The 19,883-nt window shown below is 38.5% G+C and overlaps 1 long non-coding RNA gene across 1 annotated transcript in view; it reads right to left on the bottom strand.

The window, feature by feature from the left end:
* Positions 1 to 13,371, bottom strand: part of LOC137651952 (uncharacterized) — an 88,163-nt gene extending 74,792 nt beyond the window's left edge. The window contains exon 1 of the long non-coding RNA XR_011046141.1: positions 13,300 to 13,371. This is a non-coding gene — a long non-coding RNA (uncharacterized lncRNA). The remainder of the gene's footprint in view (positions 1 to 13,299) is intronic.
* Positions 13,372 to 19,883: the final 6,512 nt, after the last annotated feature.

Below are 19,883 nucleotides of genomic sequence, written 5' to 3'. Positions count from 1 at the left end.
GCTTTAAGGGTCTCGAAACTTGCTCCACGGTTTCTTACGCGAAAAGCCTTCGGATGACGAGGAGAAAATCGTCTCGCTCGTCTTATGGTAGGGGCGGTCTTGACGAGACACGCCTGAAACCATAGAGGGAACGTCTGTTCGCTGATTAAAGCCTCTCGAACCCATAAGTCCTACGACATTACTTCTCCCTGGGGCTTGGGAGCTTGCAAGAGGTCTCGGACTAGGCGAACGACAGGCACGAACAGACGAACCCTCGGTCGCAACACTGATAACACTTTGCGCACTAATCACTTTCCCACGATTTTCTAATGTGGCACTCTGACACTTTAACTCTTTTACGTCCGCCATGAGTTGATTACGGTCCGTAGCTAACGACTCAACTCTCTCGCCCAAAGCATGAATGGCACGTAACATATCCCGCATTGATGGTTCCTGAGTGCTAGTAGAGGGTTCAGGCACAACTACTACAGGGGAAGGATTAGGTTCAGGGGCATGGGAGGAGGAAAATTCTAACGATCTAGAGGAACTTCTCCTCACCCTATCTCTCTCTAGCTTACGAGAATACTTGTCAAACTCAAGCCAATCGAATTCCGAAAGGCCACGCACTCCTCACACCGATCTCCTAATTGACAGGTTTTACCCCGACAATTAGAACACACAGTATGTGGGTCGAGAGAGGCCTTTGGAAGACGCTTATTGCAATCCCTAGCATTACACTTACGAAATCTAGGAATTGGAGAAGGGTCAGCCATTTTGAAAAGTCAAAGAAAGTCCAAAAAACAATTCAAAGTCATCAACAATTAAATCTATCCAAAAAAGAGTTCAAGAGTTTAAGTTGAAGATAAAACACCTGCACTGCGAAAGCTCAAACCGAAAGGAAGTACTTCACCAAGACTGTTGAAAAACTCCAGGTTAACAGCGAGTAATGGTACGTCTTGTCGATCAGACCGACAGAGAAGAATTGGAGCTGTTTACATGTATATGCGGTATCTGGCCGATAGTTGGCGCTGGTGGGCACACCCGCAACCTTCATAGCGATCGCTCGCGAGTTTTTGTGTTTTTTCTGTCGAGCCGCCGGAGACGTCAGCTATTATATATTCACCGGCTAAGTTAAATATTTAAAATTTTGAGCTGGAGAAAGTCGAGACTTTTTGATGTTGATCTTGAATCCCAGATGTTCCAGGAACTGGATCACTATCTTAGAAGCTTGCATGCATTCTGTCCTGGATGCTGCCCACACCAGCCAGTCGTCCAAGTAGGCTACTACAGTACTTGGACCTCCTTTAGGCGTAATTGATGGACGGCTGCGTTCGCAAGCTTCGTGAAAATCCTTGGGGCTATGTTTAGCCCGAAAGGCATGGCTCTAAAGGCGTAAAGTTTTCTATGTAACTTGAAGCCTAGGTAGGAGGAGAGGTGACGATTAATTGGAACGTGCCAATAAGCGTCAGACAAGTCTATAGAGACAGTACATGCCCTTTTGGGCAGTAGGGTCCTTAGGTGTTGAAGTGTGAGCATTCTGAACTTGTAGTTCACTATGAACTTGTTGAGTGGCGACAAGTCTAGAATGACTGAGTTTTTCTGAGTCCTTCTTTGGAACACAAAACAGCCTTCCTTGGAATTTGATGGACTTAACTTTCCGGATTACTCTTTTGTCTAAGAGCTCTCGGACATATTCTTCCAGAACGGGGGTTGAGTGTTGGGAGAATTGAGGAAATTGAGGTGGAGGACTGCTCCAGCTCCAACCTACTGTAGTCCATTCTTTATTAGGCTGTGGGCCCAGGGATTGAAGGTCCTGCGATCCCTAAATAGCTGTAGTCTCCCTCCTACTGGAAGTATCTCACTTCTGCTGTTGTGAACCTGAGGCCTTGCCTCCTTGACCGCGTCCTCCCCTGGATCCCCTTTCTCTTGAAGGGCATCTAGAAGAACCTCTGGCTGTTCCTCTAGCTTTCGAACGAAAGGAAGAAGTCTGCCTTTCGAAGGCTGGGTTAAAAACTGGCGACTGTGTCGCCACTTGTTGAGGTACCAGCCGGTACGTGGTTGGAGGTTGTGCCACTATCTGAGGCACCGCGGTCACAGGAAGTAGTTGTTGTTGTTGCTGTCGGTAGGGTTTAGCCGGCTGAGAGGATAGCCTAGGCCTTTTTGTCTTCTTCTTGGGTTGGGGACCCTCATCTGGAGAAGACTTTCTTTTAAGATCTAAGCCCCACTTTTTAAGAAGGTTCCTATTCTCTGTGGCGGCCTTGTATGCTACCTCTTTAACCACTTCGTTGGGAAAGAGGTCTTTATCTCAACAATAGAAGAAAGAGTCCTTCCCAGTTCATCTGGGATAGCAGACGATGTAGAGGGAACAGGTTCTGGGTCCGGAACCAATGTAACCGACACCTCGTCGATTTCTTCCTCTTCTACTTGAGGAGCCTGGGACAGCTCCTCCTCCTGACCTTCTCCTAGAAGGCCCTTCTCTGTAGAATACGACACTTCCGACATCTTATCGTCCGATTGGATGTCTTGAAGGGCGGCCGAGACTTCAGAATCTACCGGATTCTGGGCAGTTGGTATCTCCACCTGAGGCTGAGGAATGACTGCATCAGCCGATGCTTTAGGGAAAAGGTAGGCCCTCATCTTCTCATTTGGAAGGTAGGGGCCTGAGGTGTTTTTCTGAAAACCCCTCACCCAGGTTCGTAACTTTTCCCTGGCAGAATCCCTTGACTCCGTCGACTTAGGGTTGTCAAAAGCCTCGGTAATCAAGTTAGAACATACTGTACTGTACAAACCTGAGGGTTCCAATACCGGAGATCACCTCTGGAGGCTGCGCATGCTGCGTGCCTCCTGCAAAACTGATGTCCACAGAAGTTCTTTCTGCGGACATTACAGAACACACTCCCGCACTTCGGATGGTCCTCCTGTAAAGAGAAGAAAAATCCATGAGTATCAAGTGAAGGCTTTTCACTTATATTAAAACATGTAGCTTACACAGTAAAGCTATAAAAGAAAGAAGGAAAGACACATACTTGTATTTCCTTTCCAGTCAATTGCTGTAACCTCCCAAGATATTAAAACTAAGGTTAATTCTATTCTAGAATACCTTATGTAATTTCCTAAACGGAAATTTAAGGTGTAGTTCACACCTTGAAATAAAGTTTTAATATACCGGATTGAATGAATACAGAAAGAACTCACTTTCTATATATAGTACGGTCTCAACAAAAGGCTGTACAAGATAACATTAAGTATGTTGAAGAACTTTAAGTGTTAACACAAACTCTGTACTGTAGTTTTATTAATGCAGTGTGTACTACACTACAAATATAGTAACTACTGTACATCGCATGCTGTTGTGCCGGCCGGCATTTACCCCTGTATAGTTCAAAGATATACTACCTTTAACTAATAGGCGGCAGGTCACTGGTTCGCAAATGTGTGCCGGCCGGAAGCTGAGAGCACTAACACCCGGCTCCCGGCCGCTAATCGTAGTGGCCAGCAGATTTCGGGATGTGTTTCCACTGCCGGCAGGCAAAGGTAGCAAAACCCATGCCTGCTGGCAGTGGCTTAGAACCAGAGAACCTCCATCTGCTCAGCTGCCAGCTGTTAAGCCAGCAGCCGGGTTAGGGGTGCAACACAATAGTCAGAGAAACAGTATGGATGTAAGGTTATAAGGCGGCATTGCCATACGACCTTCCATCCAGAAAGAGTGAACTTATGGAAGAGGAGAATGTAGCATTCAGGCTTCCAAGGAATCCATAGCCTGCCGGACTCTACCGGCGGACATGGAAGGGAGACCAAGGGAGGTCTGGGGTTCACTCAGCAAAGAAAAAGGGGTCTCTGCCGGCCAACACGTAATTGCCGGCCGGCAGAGAGCTGAGGTGGTCCTCCATCCTAACCTACACTAGATACGGAAGTAGGACTGCGGCCAAAAATGCAATGGGTAGGCCATCACTAAGAAAGAGAAGGGGGGGGAGGGATAAGGGTCCTATAAACTTCGTTCTAGCAAGAGACACACTCAGCAGTTAGGGAAGCTCCTCCTAACCTAGAGATGTATATTAGGGAGGAAGACTGGCAATACTTGCTATCCTCCTCCCAACCAGAGCAAAGTTAGGTGAAGTTATTTCGCCAGGCAACGGAGAAAACTCATTCTCCAGCCCGAGAAAAACAACACAGGACAGTCTGGTAGACCACTAGAGGAAGGAATCATCTCGTACAGAATCCTTAAGACGTGGACTAGGGAAGCAAAGCTTCCTGTGTCCGCACCTAACCTAGCAAGGGAAACTCATTCTCTATGCTAGGAAGAAGCAGACCACAGACTAGAAACTCTGATATTCTGCCCTAGCCCAAAAAACCAGTCACTCTGGTTATCAGGTCGGTACAGACATATCCTAGTATAGTTATACCTGAATATTATTCAGATAGAACCGCTAGGATTGAGCCTAAGGGAGAGAGGGATTGAACTTAGTCTCCGGAGGAGAAAAGAACAATCGGGGATGTGTGAAGGTATACTACTGTACCATAGGCTACTAGCCTAGGTGCGGTGAGAATCGATTACCTAAATCACCGAGTAGTAGAGCTAAACGAAAAGGAATGAAGAGGGCGCTACCGCCTTCATCAGATACACACTGGAAACGGAATAGGAGAGATGCCTTATGAGCGGCTCTCTTTTCATTCTCGTTTCAGATTCTTGTCACTGTAACCTCTCAAAGCGTTAATACTGTTCGGGGTGAAGATAGCTATGTGACGTGTCAAGAATACGTCCTCTGATATTATGCGATATCCCTGTGAGATTTATTTGGGGATATTCGCTCCAGGAGTTAGAATTCTGGATACCTTAAGGTAAAATTCTCTGGGAATATCACTGTAGTCAAATATACCCTAGGAAGCTACCTTTTAGGAACTTCCATCAGGACGACATGGCCTGAGCCCAAAAATGCTACTACTGTACATTGTTGAATTCTGATATTTTTTTTCCATTCAAACATGAAAACTTGTGGAATTTAATAGCCTAAAAGATAGAAAAAGTGCTACTACTATACATTCATAAATGATGATCATTTTTTTCCATTTAAACATGAAAAGTTATGGAATTTAATAGCCTACAAGACACAAAAATTGCTACTACTATACATTCTTCAATGCAGATCAATTTTTTTCCACTCAAACATGAAAAGTTGTGGAATTTAATAGCTTAATAGACGGAAAAAGTGCTATCACTCTACATTCTTGAATGATGATTTTTTTTTCCTTCAAACATGAAAAGTTAGGGAATTTAATAGCCTACAAGACAGAAAAATTGCTACTACTGTACATTCGTGAACGATGATCAATATTTGTCATTCTCCTGTTCACCTGTCTGTTAACTAGGCTACAGAATTTTACAGTGAGTTATGTACGAAATTTATCTTTTTAATCAATTTTGTGCTAATAATTGTGTACAAATCATATTTTATTATTTAATCATGCACAGTTATGGAGAAATAATTGTTAATTAATGAGTATTATGTGTCCACTATTTTACTTTATTTTCAAAACATTTTTGTAATTCTAACCTTTACATACCAAGGAATCCAATACACTAGAAGTTGTACTTTCAATATTAAAATAAGAAAATATTCTATATAAATATTTTTCCTATTGACATTGATTCCATTACAGTGAACCCTCGTTTATCGCGGTAGATAGGTTCCAGACGCGGGCGCGATAGGTGAAAATCCGCGAAGTAGTGACAGCATATTTACCTATTTATTTAACATGTATATTCGGACTTTTAAAACCTTCCCTTGTACGTAGTACTGTTAACAAACCACCCTTTAATGTACAGAACACTTAATGCATGTACTACAGCACCCTAAACTAAAACAGGCACAAATATTAAAGGCGATTTTATATCATGTGTTTCCTAAACACCTAAAAAGCACGATAAAAAATGGCAACCAATGTTTTGTTTACGTTCATCTCTGATCATAATGAAGAAACAAACTCATTTAGTGTACACATATATGTACGTATGGTTAGTTTTTGCATCGATTATATTGATTATACAGTACTGTATGTTGATTTTTTTATTACCAATGTTTTAGTTTACGTATTTTTCTTAGGACTTCCAAATGAAATCTTTTTCTTTATGACGCCGCCTGAAACGACGGCGTGTACGCTCAGTAAACAACCACGCTCAGAACAAACAAGGCATTTAACGCGCATGATGATAGTGATAAATAATGATACAGTACATACAGTATTTACAGTAAAAGCATTTACAAAATATGTTACCTTACAAATATAAATTATACAGTACTTGTACGTAGCAAAGCAGGAAAACAATTTGAGAGAGAGAGAGAGAGAGAGAGAGAGAGAGAGAGAGAGAGAGAGAGAGAGAGAGAGAGAGAGAGAGAGATTGTTTTACGTACGTAAATGTAAATTTTAAACAAAAAAAATATGATAGGTTACAACATGTAGACTTTTAAAACCTTCCCTTTAACTTAATGCATACAGTACGTACATTACTAAACTATAAAACAGGTTAAAGTAAAAAATAAAGATTGTTACTGTACTCACCACGAAAGAAGTTCAAGAAAAACTTGAATGACGATGGCGATGAATTTGCTGCACAGTAGAAATGATGATGATGAAGCTGATGATGTGTTCTACTGTGCAGTCAATGATAGTATTTTACGTCTCTTCAGACGGAGGTGTCTTTTCCTGGGACACCTCTTCAACTTCTTCAATTTCTTCCGAAGGCGTACTAGCAGGAGGAACTGGCTCTTTTTTGCGAGGCTGAAAAAACATTGTGATCGGAAGTTGTTGCCGCTGCTTCTTTTTTCGATCCAAGAGCATCCTGTAGGGAGTCGTGATGTCATCAACCTTGTTGCAGAATTGCATCGAGCGAACCATATCCTCGTCCCACTCTTGCAACATTTCTTTCGCCTCCTTCATATGGTTGCAGAACTTGGCGAGCCGTTCTAATGTTAAGCCCGTTTCTTCGACATTTTCTTGGGTCTCTTCCTGGGTACCCTCACTCTCTTCCTCACTTGCCGATTTCGTCAGGTCTTCGAGGTCTGCGTCAGTTAGGGGCTGGGAATGGCAGTCCAACAACTCGTCGACGTCTTCAGTCGTCATGTCGCCAAACCCGTCACCCCCAATTATGGCAGCCAACTGCACAGATTTCCGTATTGCAGAGTGTTGGATTTCCGACGGAGTAAATCCCTTGTCGTCGTAAACAATATCGGGCCACAGCTTCTTCCAGCTCGCATTTACGGTTGCAGGTTTCATCTCTTGAAGTGCCTTTTGAATATTCTGCAGGCACGTGGCTATGGTGTACTGCCGCCAGTACGCCTTCAAGTTGAAGTCTTCATCCTCGTCATCTTGGGCAGCATCCACACACGCAACGAGGTCCGCCAAGGTATTCTTCGTGTAGAGGGCCTTGAACGCCCTGATAACCCCCTGGTCCATTGGTTGAATTAATGACGTGGTGTTGGGTGGCAGGAACTCAACCTGAACGCCCTCACGCGACAGGTCAGTTGCGTGTCCACCAGCGTTATCCATAAGGAGAAGGATCTTGAATGGCAAGCCCTTCTCTAAGAGATATTCATGGACTTGCGGGATGAAACACTGGTGGAACCAGTTGGAGGTCAGCATCTTCGTAATCCATGCTTTTTGATTATGCATCCAGTACACGGGAAGGAGATTCTTATTTTTGTTTTTCAAAGCGCGAGGATTTTTCGACTTATAAATAAGCCCCGGCTTTAACAAAAATCCAGCAGCATTGCCACACATCACGAGGGTAACGCGATCCTTGAATGCCTTAAAGCCAGAGGCTTTGGCTTCCTCTTTGAACAGGAAAGTTCGCGACGGCATTCTCTTCCAAAACAAGCCGGTTTCATCCATATTAAAGACTTGTTCCGGCTTGTATCCACCTTCAGCGATAATGTTCTTGAAAGTCTGGTTCACGTAAGTTTCAGCAGCGGCAGTGTCAGCGGAAGCAGACTCCCCATGCAGGGAAACGCTTTTCAGGGCGAAGCGTTTCTGAAACTTCGCGAACCATCCTTTGCTTGCGGAAAAACGTTTCTGAGGCTGGGAATCAGTGGATGTCCCTGGTTGAGGATCATCTGCATCATCATCATCTTCAGCATGGTTGCCGTCATCCTCTTTAGGTTCCTTTGCAGCAAAATTCTCATACAAGCTCAAAGCCTTTGTTTGGATGGTGTTCGTATCCAACGCTATGTTCTTCTTCCGGCAGTCGGCAATCCACACAGCTAAAGCACCTTCCATGCGTACGATCATTTTATTACGCGTTGTAACGACTCGCTTCGCTGATCTGCTAAAGGTGATTGCAGCAGTCTTTCTAATGTTCGCCTCGTCCTTCTTGATGTAGCGAACGGTGGATTCGTTGATGCCAAAATGGCGGCCGGCGGCCGCGTAACTTCTACCATCTTTTAACATGTCGAGAAGCGTAACCTTCTCAGCTATCGTCATCATTCTTCGGTGGCGTTTAGGCTCACTACCAGCCTTACTAGAAGCAGAACGCTTGGGAGCCATTGTAACAGAAAGTTCAACAAAAAGTTCAACTTAAAACAGTCGCACACAGCACAGATTAAACTTCACAAAGTTAAGAACGTCTACTCAGCAATACGCGGAAAGAGAAAGTGAACGATGCAGCCCCGCGAGAACTTTGATGCTGCGGGTAGAAGATGCGGGCAAAACACCAATCACAGGCTAGATAACAAAACTTGAGTTTTGATTCGTCATCTATCAGCGCTTGAACCAATCACAACCCGTCTTAGTACTATGGCGCGTTGGTTACTCATAGAAGATGCCCCCGCGCATACTGAACGTACGTAGATTAAGTACAATACAGTACCGTAATAATAATAAATAATGATAATAATACTGTACAGTAATAATAATAATAATAATGATTAATAATAATAATAATAATTTTATTAACAACAACAACAATAATAATAATAATAACAATAATAATAAAAATTTACGTACGTACGCTATTTTACGCCTCTCTCTCTCTCTCTCTCTCTCTCTCTCTCTCTCTCTCGTACGCTTACAGTACTTATTCGAAATGTGATTTTTGCAACAAAGAATATTATTGGATGCAGTACTGTACTACGTACGTATACATACAAAAGATTCATGGAAAAGAAGCACATCCATTACAGTACACACCATTCTAATATGGTATGACTGCATCTGATTTGCGTTTCATGTTCGATTTAATTTTACTACGTACTGAATTATCGTATGATCACATTCTCTTTTCGTGTTTTATTTCTTTCTGTGCTGAATTATATATCATATGTAATGCAATGAACAATCAGTAAGAGCAGATATTACTAATTACAGTATTAATGGAATTACAGGTAACAAAATATCGTATTTGGTTATCTTCAGATTTCGCGGTATTTTCGAATTTTCCGGAAAATCCGCGATATGTATATATATATGGGTTATGGGAAAACCCCGCGAAGTGGTGAATCCGCGATTGTCGGACCGCGAAGTAGCGAGGGTTCACTGTATTTACATCATTACTTTTGTCCGACATTCCACAATATTTTTAGGCTGCTACAGAACCACTTGATCAAAGATTCGTGTAATTAACACTTAAATAATGAACCCTTCTGGGTAAATTTGTATTGTATTACAGGGTGTGATTTCGAACAGAAAATATAGGTTTTCCTATAGTAAATAATGTGATTTAACCGAATTTGACCTTCATTTCAACCGCAAACAAACAGATCAACCAATTCGGCTAACTTCAAGTTGTCGAATTGGTTGCTGTTATTATGGATGAAATGAAGGTGGAAACCGTTTAATCAAGTTATTTCCTACAGGAAAACATATATTTTCTGTTTAAATGGTTAAATATAATTACTGTTGTCATATATGTTGTGTTAAAATACTTAAATATAAGCACTTGTTACACAGTGTCACTTCCCTTACGAATGTAATGCGAACGATAACATTAGCAACGTTACCAATGATACACAGTGTTACCAACGTTGACGTATGGTACACAGAGTTACCAACGGCACGATGACATTACTAACGATAACAATGCTAGATATTTCCATACAAATTTAAATAATTTTTCCATATAAGTTTTACTCAATATATAAAAAGTACAAAAAGGGCACAGAACCTAACAAACCCACCTAACCTAACCTAGTAGTATGACAGGTCACAAACCTCAGGTATTTACTGAAAACGGTAAAATTCTCCATGTTACGAATGATACACAGAGTTACCAACGGTACGGTGACATTACTAGCGATAGTAATGATAGATATTTCCATACGTATTTTAAATCCTTTTTCCATATAAGTTTTACCCAATATATAAAAAGTACAAAAAGGGCACAGAACCTATCAAACCAACATAACCTAACCTAGGAATTCCCCGGTCACAAAACGCATATAATGACTATTGAGGAATGACTTACCTTTATGAAAAAGACGTCGAAACTTGCGGGTCACGGGAGGGTGAGACTGAAGGCTTAACTCCTTTGACTAGGATGAGGATGGTTGTGGGGCCAATGTTTATGTAAAAAGTGGTTTGCAAATAATATTATCGGTAAATTTACAGTTTCATCCATTATGGGGAAACTGGAATAAAAATATATTTGTTGCATCAGAATTAGTGTAGTTCCAACAAATTTAACGTTTATTTTGACCGCAAACCATCCGATTTAGAGATTTACTATGTAATTGGAGTTAAAACAACAAGTTGTTCCAAAATGCCCCTACTTCATCCCAACAATTATGGGGGACACCAGGTGAGAACCGGGGTTTTGGGTGGGGGGGGGCATCAAATGATATTTGCAATAAATGAATACTTATCCTTCCACCACCCCTCCCCCTATACCCCTATCTAGCCCTACCGGGGGGGGGGGGGGGGCCCGCCCCCCCCTTCGACCCCCCCTTAAGGCCACAGTGATTTTCAGGGCACTACTGAACATAATAAACCCACCTAACCTAGCATAGGGGCCCTGTATCCCTACCTAGGCCTACCGGGGGGGGAGGGGGGCTCCGCCCCCCCTGCGACCCCCCCTTAAGGCCACAGTGATTTTCGGGACACTACCGAACCTATTACAACCACCTAACCTAGGGCCCTGTACCCCTACCTAGGCCTAGCCCCTGCGACCCCCCCCCCCCCTTACAGCCACTACCTAACACATCCATCAAACCAAATCCAAAGTGATGGTACTGCTGTATACATCGTTATACTATCACCATTATAATATACTCAATAAATTAATGAAGCTTACCTTAAACTGTTGGTTCATAAAGATGTGTTGCTGCTTTGAGGAAAACGTGAAGCTGTTGCGAAGGTTCCTTGGCATGCAGGACAATTTTTATTTTGTAAAATTAAATTGTGTCTCTGGCACAAATGCACTAGTTTTTCAACAAATTCATTGTGAGTTAGGAAACAGTCAGGACAAGAAGATGGAATTTCAACATGAGATGACGTGCTTTCTATGGTCTCCATGTCTAAAAACGAAATGAAATGGCTGGGTAAGAAAATGTATTGTCGCGCTGTTGTATTGTCGCGCTGTGATTGGCCAAACATGTATGACGTCATAGTGGACAGGCGCTGTGATTGGCCAAACATGTATAAGACTTCATAGTGGACTAGTTTGTCTGCGGATTATAGTGGTTACAGGGCTCATTTAAGCAAATACAAGACACAGTCAACAATAACAACAGACTTAGAAAAAATCTGGGAGGAAGACATGAGTAGCGTGAGTTTGATCATCCATATATAAAGAACTAGGCATTTGCGACAGATAATATTTTACAGAAATACTACAAAAGACTTGCTTTACTCGGGAAATATATTATTATATTTCCCATAATGGATGAAACTGTAAAAATACCATATTATCTTCCATGGGGGTAAACGACTTTTTCCCAAAAATATACCTTTATAAGAAGTAACGGTATAACCATAACCACGTTTCTTTTTGGTTTTAGGTATGTTGGTTTCGGTATTACAATAAAACACATGAATGACTTTCCTGGAAGATAAAAAAGAACGGCACTTGGGGCACTGTAAGAGTTGAGGAATCACGTTGTGTGATTTCAGGAAATTATCAACATTGGTTGAAGAATCATAAAAATCACCATGGAATTTAACAAATGATTTTAGGTACGGAATACTGAAGCCGTTAAAAGTTTCTATAACTTCCTCCATCGCAAAATACGAAAAAATAAATCTAACTTGAAATGACGGACACCTTACTGGGACAAAGGTTTCAAGGGAAAAGGATTCGGTGGAAGGGGTATGAACAGACCACTCAAAGAAATAAAGGAAGGGGGTTAGGGAAATACCAGTTGACAACCAACTTGTGTAAACTATGAATACGTATCGGTTCGTGATTGGTTAAGGGAAAAACAACGGAGTCTAGAGGGTAAACATGAATGAAGTAAATAGGGAAAGTAGTCCAGAGAAAGTATTTATGTGAAACTGGGGTGTGAAAAGGAAATAACAAAAGAAATAAAAACAATATAGGAAGATAAAATGGAATGTATGATAAATAATATTGAATGGGAATATAAAATGAGATGATTTTAAAAGGTAGGCTATACGATAATAAAACGAGTAATTGGAGGGGGAAAAGCTTCTGTGCAGGAGGAGGGATATTTGCGCAGGTCGAAAACTGGTATGCACGAACGTACGTACGTACGGGTGCTAATGTTAGCATGGAATGCTAACATTTGATCTACATCAGATGTTGGCAGCACTGGTTACTGTATTTTTCCATGAAATCTCCTGCAACGGCACCTACGAAGTTTATCCAGATATACTGTTTTGTATTTTCCTCCGATTATAATACATTCAAGAAGGTAATGTATAGAGAAGAAAAGGCTTGTTTTACGATTATATATTGTTTCCCCAGTATTTTCCCCACAGAAAACCACGAGTTCCCACTGGGGGTCCCCCATTATCGTAGGATATAGATGTATATATATTTCTGAAACTATTCATTTGCGACGGGAACGAGTGTCATTTTCGAAGAGAGCGTAATCTTTTCTATAAGAAAAAGTAGTTGTTTTCCTAGATTACATTGCCCTGTAATACACTACAATAAACCCACCGGGTCCCGGACCCACAGATTTAAAACACAGTTTGGCCTTCCACAAATTGGTATAACATCCCACTTAGGCTACAGTCAGTATACTTAGTTTTCGAAAACACCAAAACCTTCTATTGTAAACAACAATACCATACTTGTTAACAATTGGTTGTTTACACCATTCAGCATTATTTAAAAACCGGTAATTGCAGTAAGAAAAAAAAAACCCTTACCTACAAAAATAAGTTCGTGTAGGATAGTCGAACTTGAGCGTTCCTTTGTCTCTCAACAGACTTGGTTTGTTTATTAGCATTTCCCGTTTTCTAACCTCCGGTTTCCTACAGCAGCGCATCCACACTCCTTTATTTTTTTTTTATTTATTTATTTAATTATTTTTTTTTTTTGTGGGGAGCATAAGAAAACATTCATTGTTGCATTTATATTTTACGAAACAAGAGTGAATAATGCAATTATATAGAGTTCATATGAATCCACTCCAATAGTTTCGAAAAATTTCACGAGATTTGTGTATGTCGTCGTCTTGCGTTTACCGGAGCTGAAACTTCCGACAACGTGAAATCCTGATCTTGTTCATTTTGTGCAAAATGTGCACGGTTCCAACAGAGAACGTTCCATCGCCGATCATGACGAACAAACGAACACATTCACAAATCTGTGTATAAGTTATAAATTCAACATAAATGAAAAAAAAGAGCGATTTTTTGTTTAAGTTTCATCGCCGATCATGACGAACAAATGAACGCATTTACAAATGCAGGTGTTAACCAGTGACACTATGAACTTCTAGTAAAGATGTTATTATGAATAAAGATTATAATATGTGTGATGAAGTATTTATAACCGAAGTGTAGTAATAGGCTGGTCTTATGATTGCGTCCGCCCATTACATGGAGTATATGAAAAAAAAAAAAAACCTTTGTTTTAAAGGAAATTTTTGGGTTCACCGGCTACACGGTAATATACGGTAGGCTATATGTTTTAATTAATGGTCAATTAACTGTTTAAATAATAGTTATTTTCTTGAATGCAATAATGCTTCCTAAACGAAATCGAACATGAGAGAGAGAGAGAGAGAGAGAGAGAGAGAGAGAGAGAGAGAGAGAGAGAGAGAGAGAGAGAGAGAGATCAGCTGTTGAAAAGTGATCGATTGCACAGATTTTGTTTATTTATTGAAAAGAAACAATTATTATAGAGATATTTAAGTTTTTAGTTTATAAAATAAACAGTATTTCTTTTCAAGAAAGCATAGATTACATACTGCGCAAGACAACACACAAGTTGCGTCATGCTTCTAGCTGCAGTGGTTCCCAAACTGGGGGGCGTGCCCCACTAGGGGGGCGTGAGGACGATACAAGGGGGGCGTGAAGTCTTCTGCTCGAAATTACTTGTTTAAGAGAATAATAAAATCATTAAAAGCTGAAGAATTTATACACTATTTTCCAGATGTCTCAATGGAGAATTCTCTTTGGACATTGGTGCAGAATCCATTTAACACTGATGTGGAGTTGCTACTGGAATCACTGCAAGAGGAAGCCATCGATTTGAAATGTGACTCGAGCACGAAAAGGGACTTTGAAACAATGAAGTTAGAAGAGTTTTGGGTGAAATATCTCCCCATGTACCCAAAAGTAGGTGAAGAAGCACTTCGTGTGATTCTTCCCTTTTCTTCTACCTATCTTTGTGAACCAGGATTTTCAGCTCTTTGTTGTTCTGAAAACAAATCAGCGCAACCGACTTGACGTAGAAAATGACTTGCGTTGTGCGCTGTCATCTTTCAATCCTAGAATTTCTGATCATCTGAGGAAGAAGCAGCAGCATCCATCTCACTAAATTTGACCAGAAATTGTGCCTTAGTCTCAAGTATTTCCAAATATTATATGCCATGTTTTCAAATAATCTCTTCTTAAAATTGCAACCCAATTTTGCCAGTTTGGTAATGTTCAAACTTTTTTTTTCGCTCACTTTGAACCAAATGTTTCGTTTTTAGTTACTGGAAAGTACTATTATTTGTTTGAGTGGCTTTCATTATTAAAATATAATACAAACAGAAATCTGTTTTCCTGTACAATGCTAAGAAATAAATGTAAGAATCATTCCATATAAAAAAAAAGAGAGGTGTGGGGGCGTACCGGTCTACTGGAAGCAAAAAGGGGGCGTCAAGTAAGATAGTTTGGGAACCACTGAGCTAGAGTAACGGTGTAGGCTACAGTCATCTGAACGAAATAAACCGAAAATTTACAGTAAGTACAGTTAAGCTGTAATGTACTAATATTACTGTACATATATTGCAGTAATATACATTACTGTATCAATGAGTATTAGGTTACAGAACTGTATTACTAGATAAGAATAACTTTTGCTATATAGAACAGTTAAGGGATGATGACGACTTGGTAAATTTTGCCTTAGCACAATATTGCAATGTAACCTTACTGTGCCCCGTACATAGTGCACATGTGTGCAAATGTTCTTTACATTGTACATATGATTATAAACGGTTGTAGAAACCAAATTAAAACCATTAGGCAGCATTTACTGTGTTAATCATTAGCTTGGACACCCTCTTGTGGTAAGGTACATTGACTTTTTAGGTTAGGAGCTAGCCCACCCTAGTGTAACTTTTATTCACGATTTCTCGCTTATCACAGCTGTCTCAGAAACCTAACTATTGCGATAATCGAGGTCTAACTGTATATATATATATATATATATATATATATATATATATATATATATATATATATGTATATATATATATATATATATATATATATATATATATATATATATATATACAATGAGAGAGAGATTTTTATGAAGGAAAAAAGCATAAGACACAATTTACATTTGCTTTTGGTGGTTTCAATGTTAATGTATGTGAAAAGATTAGAGGAGAATCAGCAGTAGGTAAATTTGGAGTAGTCACAAGGAATGACAGAGGAGACATGCCTGTAGAATTTGCTGAAAGGAAATAATGAACTCATTCTTTTCAATAAATGGAACAACGGAACGGGACATTGAGAAGTCCAAATGCAGAGCCCAATAATCAAATAAATTTTATTCTCACTGAAAAAAGTCAATCTAGTTAAAGATGTAACAGTCTTGAACAAGTTAATGTCAAGAGATCATAGAATGTTGAAGTATATATATACATATATATATATATATATATATATATATATATATATATATATATATATATATATATAAGGAGGGGAGAAAAATCTATATGAAGAATTGAAATAAACACCCCAGTAATAAAAGAAAAATAAAATGAAATTAGTTTATCAAGTCAAAATAGGTAGGCCTACTCTCAGCTACATGATGAAATAGAAGCCAGCAAATAAGAAATGAACAGTAATGAGCTATTATTTAATAAAGAATAGATTTGAAATAAGGATAAAATCCACGAGAAATTAAATAAAATTACCAGAACTATGCAAAACTATAAACAATCTAAAAAAGTAAATAAAAAACAAGACATTCGTAAACCAATATAAAAAAATTATGAAATACTAATATACAGAAAGGAAGAAGCATCAACTTGATGAAAATAATACATAAAACAGGGCACCAGCAGATGTTTCCTTTAAAGTATGAAAATTTAAATACTATCGACAATAGAAATGTAGTTAGAAAAAATTCAGAGTATTTCTAAACAACGCTATATAATATCTATATGAAGAATAACTTCTCCCAAAGATATAATGAACCACCAGAACCGGTCCCAAACGTAATAGTAGGAGAAGTAAAGAAATTATTAAAGGCTTGATAAAATCAAAGTAACAGGAGAAAATGGCCCAACAATTCATTTCATAACCGATGGAGGATATTTTATATTAACAAAACCCGCTTAGATATATAACAAATGTCAGGAATACTTTATACCTACAGCTTGAAACATTTGATCATTTTGAAACTTCACAAAAAAGGAGATACAAAAAACCTGAAAAATTACCGTCCAATAAGTTTATTTTCCATAATTCATAAAATACTTACAAAGATCATATTAGGTCGAATAGAAAGACAGCTAGACTTTAATCAATAAAGACAGCAGACAGGCTTTAAAAGTGAGCATTCAGCAACTGACCATGTTCATTTAGTCAACCAGCCAATGGAAAAATCAACAGAATATGACAAACCAATATGTATGGCATTTATAGACTACGAGAAAGCTTTTCTTTCTATCAAAACTTCAGAAATAATGTAAGCCTTTCAAGAACGAGGAATAGAAGATTTTAGTAGAACATTTGAAGATATCAATACAGGAAATACAACAATACTAAAACTACATTAAGATAGTGAGAAAATTCCGATCGAGAAAGGAGCCATACAGGGAGACCCCACTTCTCCTAATTTATTCACAACATCCATAGAAGAGTTTTCTAATAATTTAGATTGGGGAAATGTATGGTTTAATATTAATGGGGAATACGTTAACCACTTAAGATTTACAGATGACACAGTGGTGTTCAGGAAATCATAGGAAGAATAACAAAAGACGATAGAAGATTTGAATAGAAAAAAAAAACAGTAATAAAGGACTGAAAACGAATATGAGTAAAACTAATATAATGTTCTTTTCAGAAAAACAACAAATAAAAGTTATGGAGGAGTCTCTGCAAATTGTTAATGAATATACATATATAGAACAGACTGCAAGTGTTTCATCAGGACACGAGACCGAAATAAAAAGAAGGATAAGCATAGGATGAAGAGCATTTGGTAAACAAAATGAGATTATGAAAAGTAACAGGCCCCTTTCTAAAAAGAAAAGTATTCATTGAGATGGTCGTATCTACATTAACTTATGCATCGGAAAGTTGGAGCCTTACTCGAGCCTTAGAACATAGTTTAGTGACTATACAAAGAGTAATAGAAAGAATAAAGATGGTAATAACACTAAGAGACAGAAATTGAACATGTATATTAGACCAAATTAAAGTACAGCATATTCTAACAATATGTAAGAAAAAGTAATGGACATAGACAGGACATATAATGACATAAAAACAATACTTTCTTACGGCAACTTATTTTTTTATTTAAACCTTTTTAAACAATATTTCAAAGAAAATAAGAAATAGCTTGACTATTACCAGCGATACACTAATGTTAGACACATCTATTAACAGTTCACTAAAACGGCAAGGGGTCGGGAGGGTGGGGGGGGGGGGGGGAGTTTAGTCACTATAATCCTTTCATGATAGAATCAGGAAAACGTGGTCTCTAAAAAAAAAAAAAAAAAAAAAAAAAAAAAACAGAATACGGGGAAACCTACTTGTAACCTAAATAGGTGGAAAAAAAAACCAGAATAGAGAAGTATCAGTAATCATCAATAATACCTGAAAACTATTAATCATCATAATTTCGTTTCTCTTCTTTTTTTCACCAAGAGAATTCAGGACAAGGTGAAAGGAATCTTTGATATCTGTGTAAACGAATCATGTATGGGTATGTTTATTAATATTTGAGGAATATTATACTCAATTTAGAATTCAATTGAAACTGTAATGTCTCAAAAGAAACTCTACCCCTATTCTAAATAGCATAGCACCTGAAGGTTTGTTTATAAAACCATACCATTTTTAGATTAAATATTGACAATTCTTCAATGGCTCCATACCCAAATTTTCCTTTACCTTCCAAAAGTGAGAAAGGAATTCAAATGAAGATTTTGTGGTCATCTGGTCGTAGAATTTTCTTTTATTTATTTAATGTAATTACTCTACATGATTTCGTGATAAATCTATTTAATTTATTTTATGAATGATTCTCACACACTTAAAAAGTTTATGAATGTAATCGAAATTTCTTGCTTTAAATGAATCATTAATCAAATTAATATGCTTAATTAATGTACTGTTTGAATGTGGTATGTCGTATATATAGCTCCTTGTGTTCATATATAACATTCTTCTTCTTTTTCTTCTGAAAGTTTGTTTCTATTCCTATTACAAATACTGAAACTATCCATCAACCTCCCAAAGTCCTTACGCTGAAAGTTTCCTCCCCTCTACACGGAAACTTTCGTTTTAGTTTCTAGTAAACTATTTTGTTTTCATTTTATGTTTTGGAAAATGACTATCAAAGTGTTCTTTAGTTTGTAGATTCACATTGATTCTCAAATAAGAATTACTTTCATTTTAGGCATTGCCAAGAATCTTCAGTTATAAAAATCATCGATGAGAGATTTTAAAAGTCATATGTCAATTTCTTAGAACAAAACGAACATACAGTTCCGATATATTTTTCCACCAAAAGAGTTTATTGATAGTTAATTGATTTATGGGTAAGTAGTTTTCATAATTCAATGCTTTATGTTGTGGATTATGAAGCGTAAGTTTGATACAAGCATAAATGGTTCATTGGTTTCAAAACTACAATAACAAATTGTATCAACATAGAAAAGAAAACCTGCAGGATCATGCGTAGAGAAATCTAAAATTAATAAACTGTCATGACACTAGAAAGTGCAATTTCTAATCATAACATAGATACAAATTCGAAAGAATCTCCACTTCCGCCATTATATCGAATTTGAAATCCTCCCGTACAATGAGCTGATATTATCATCAATGGCAGAGGATCATAGAGGGATCATAAAATGACCTAATTTCTGTGGGAGACGACCTAATTCTCATCAGTGGATGCCATTTCTGGCGATATGTGAGTCGACCGAATCCTAAAACCAAAGCGATTTTTTTTTAAAATGAAAAGAAAGGATTCACTTCATCAAAAAATAGGCACACATTATTTAAATAAACACCAATTAAAAAGGTGCAAAAAAAAAAAA

Source organism: Palaemon carinicauda, chromosome 13 (assembly GCF_036898095.1).
Source record: "Palaemon carinicauda isolate YSFRI2023 chromosome 13, ASM3689809v2, whole genome shotgun sequence".
NCBI classification, from domain to species: Eukaryota; Metazoa; Arthropoda; class Malacostraca; order Decapoda; family Palaemonidae; genus Palaemon; species Palaemon carinicauda.
This window is presented reverse-complemented; position numbering and strand designations above follow the sequence as displayed.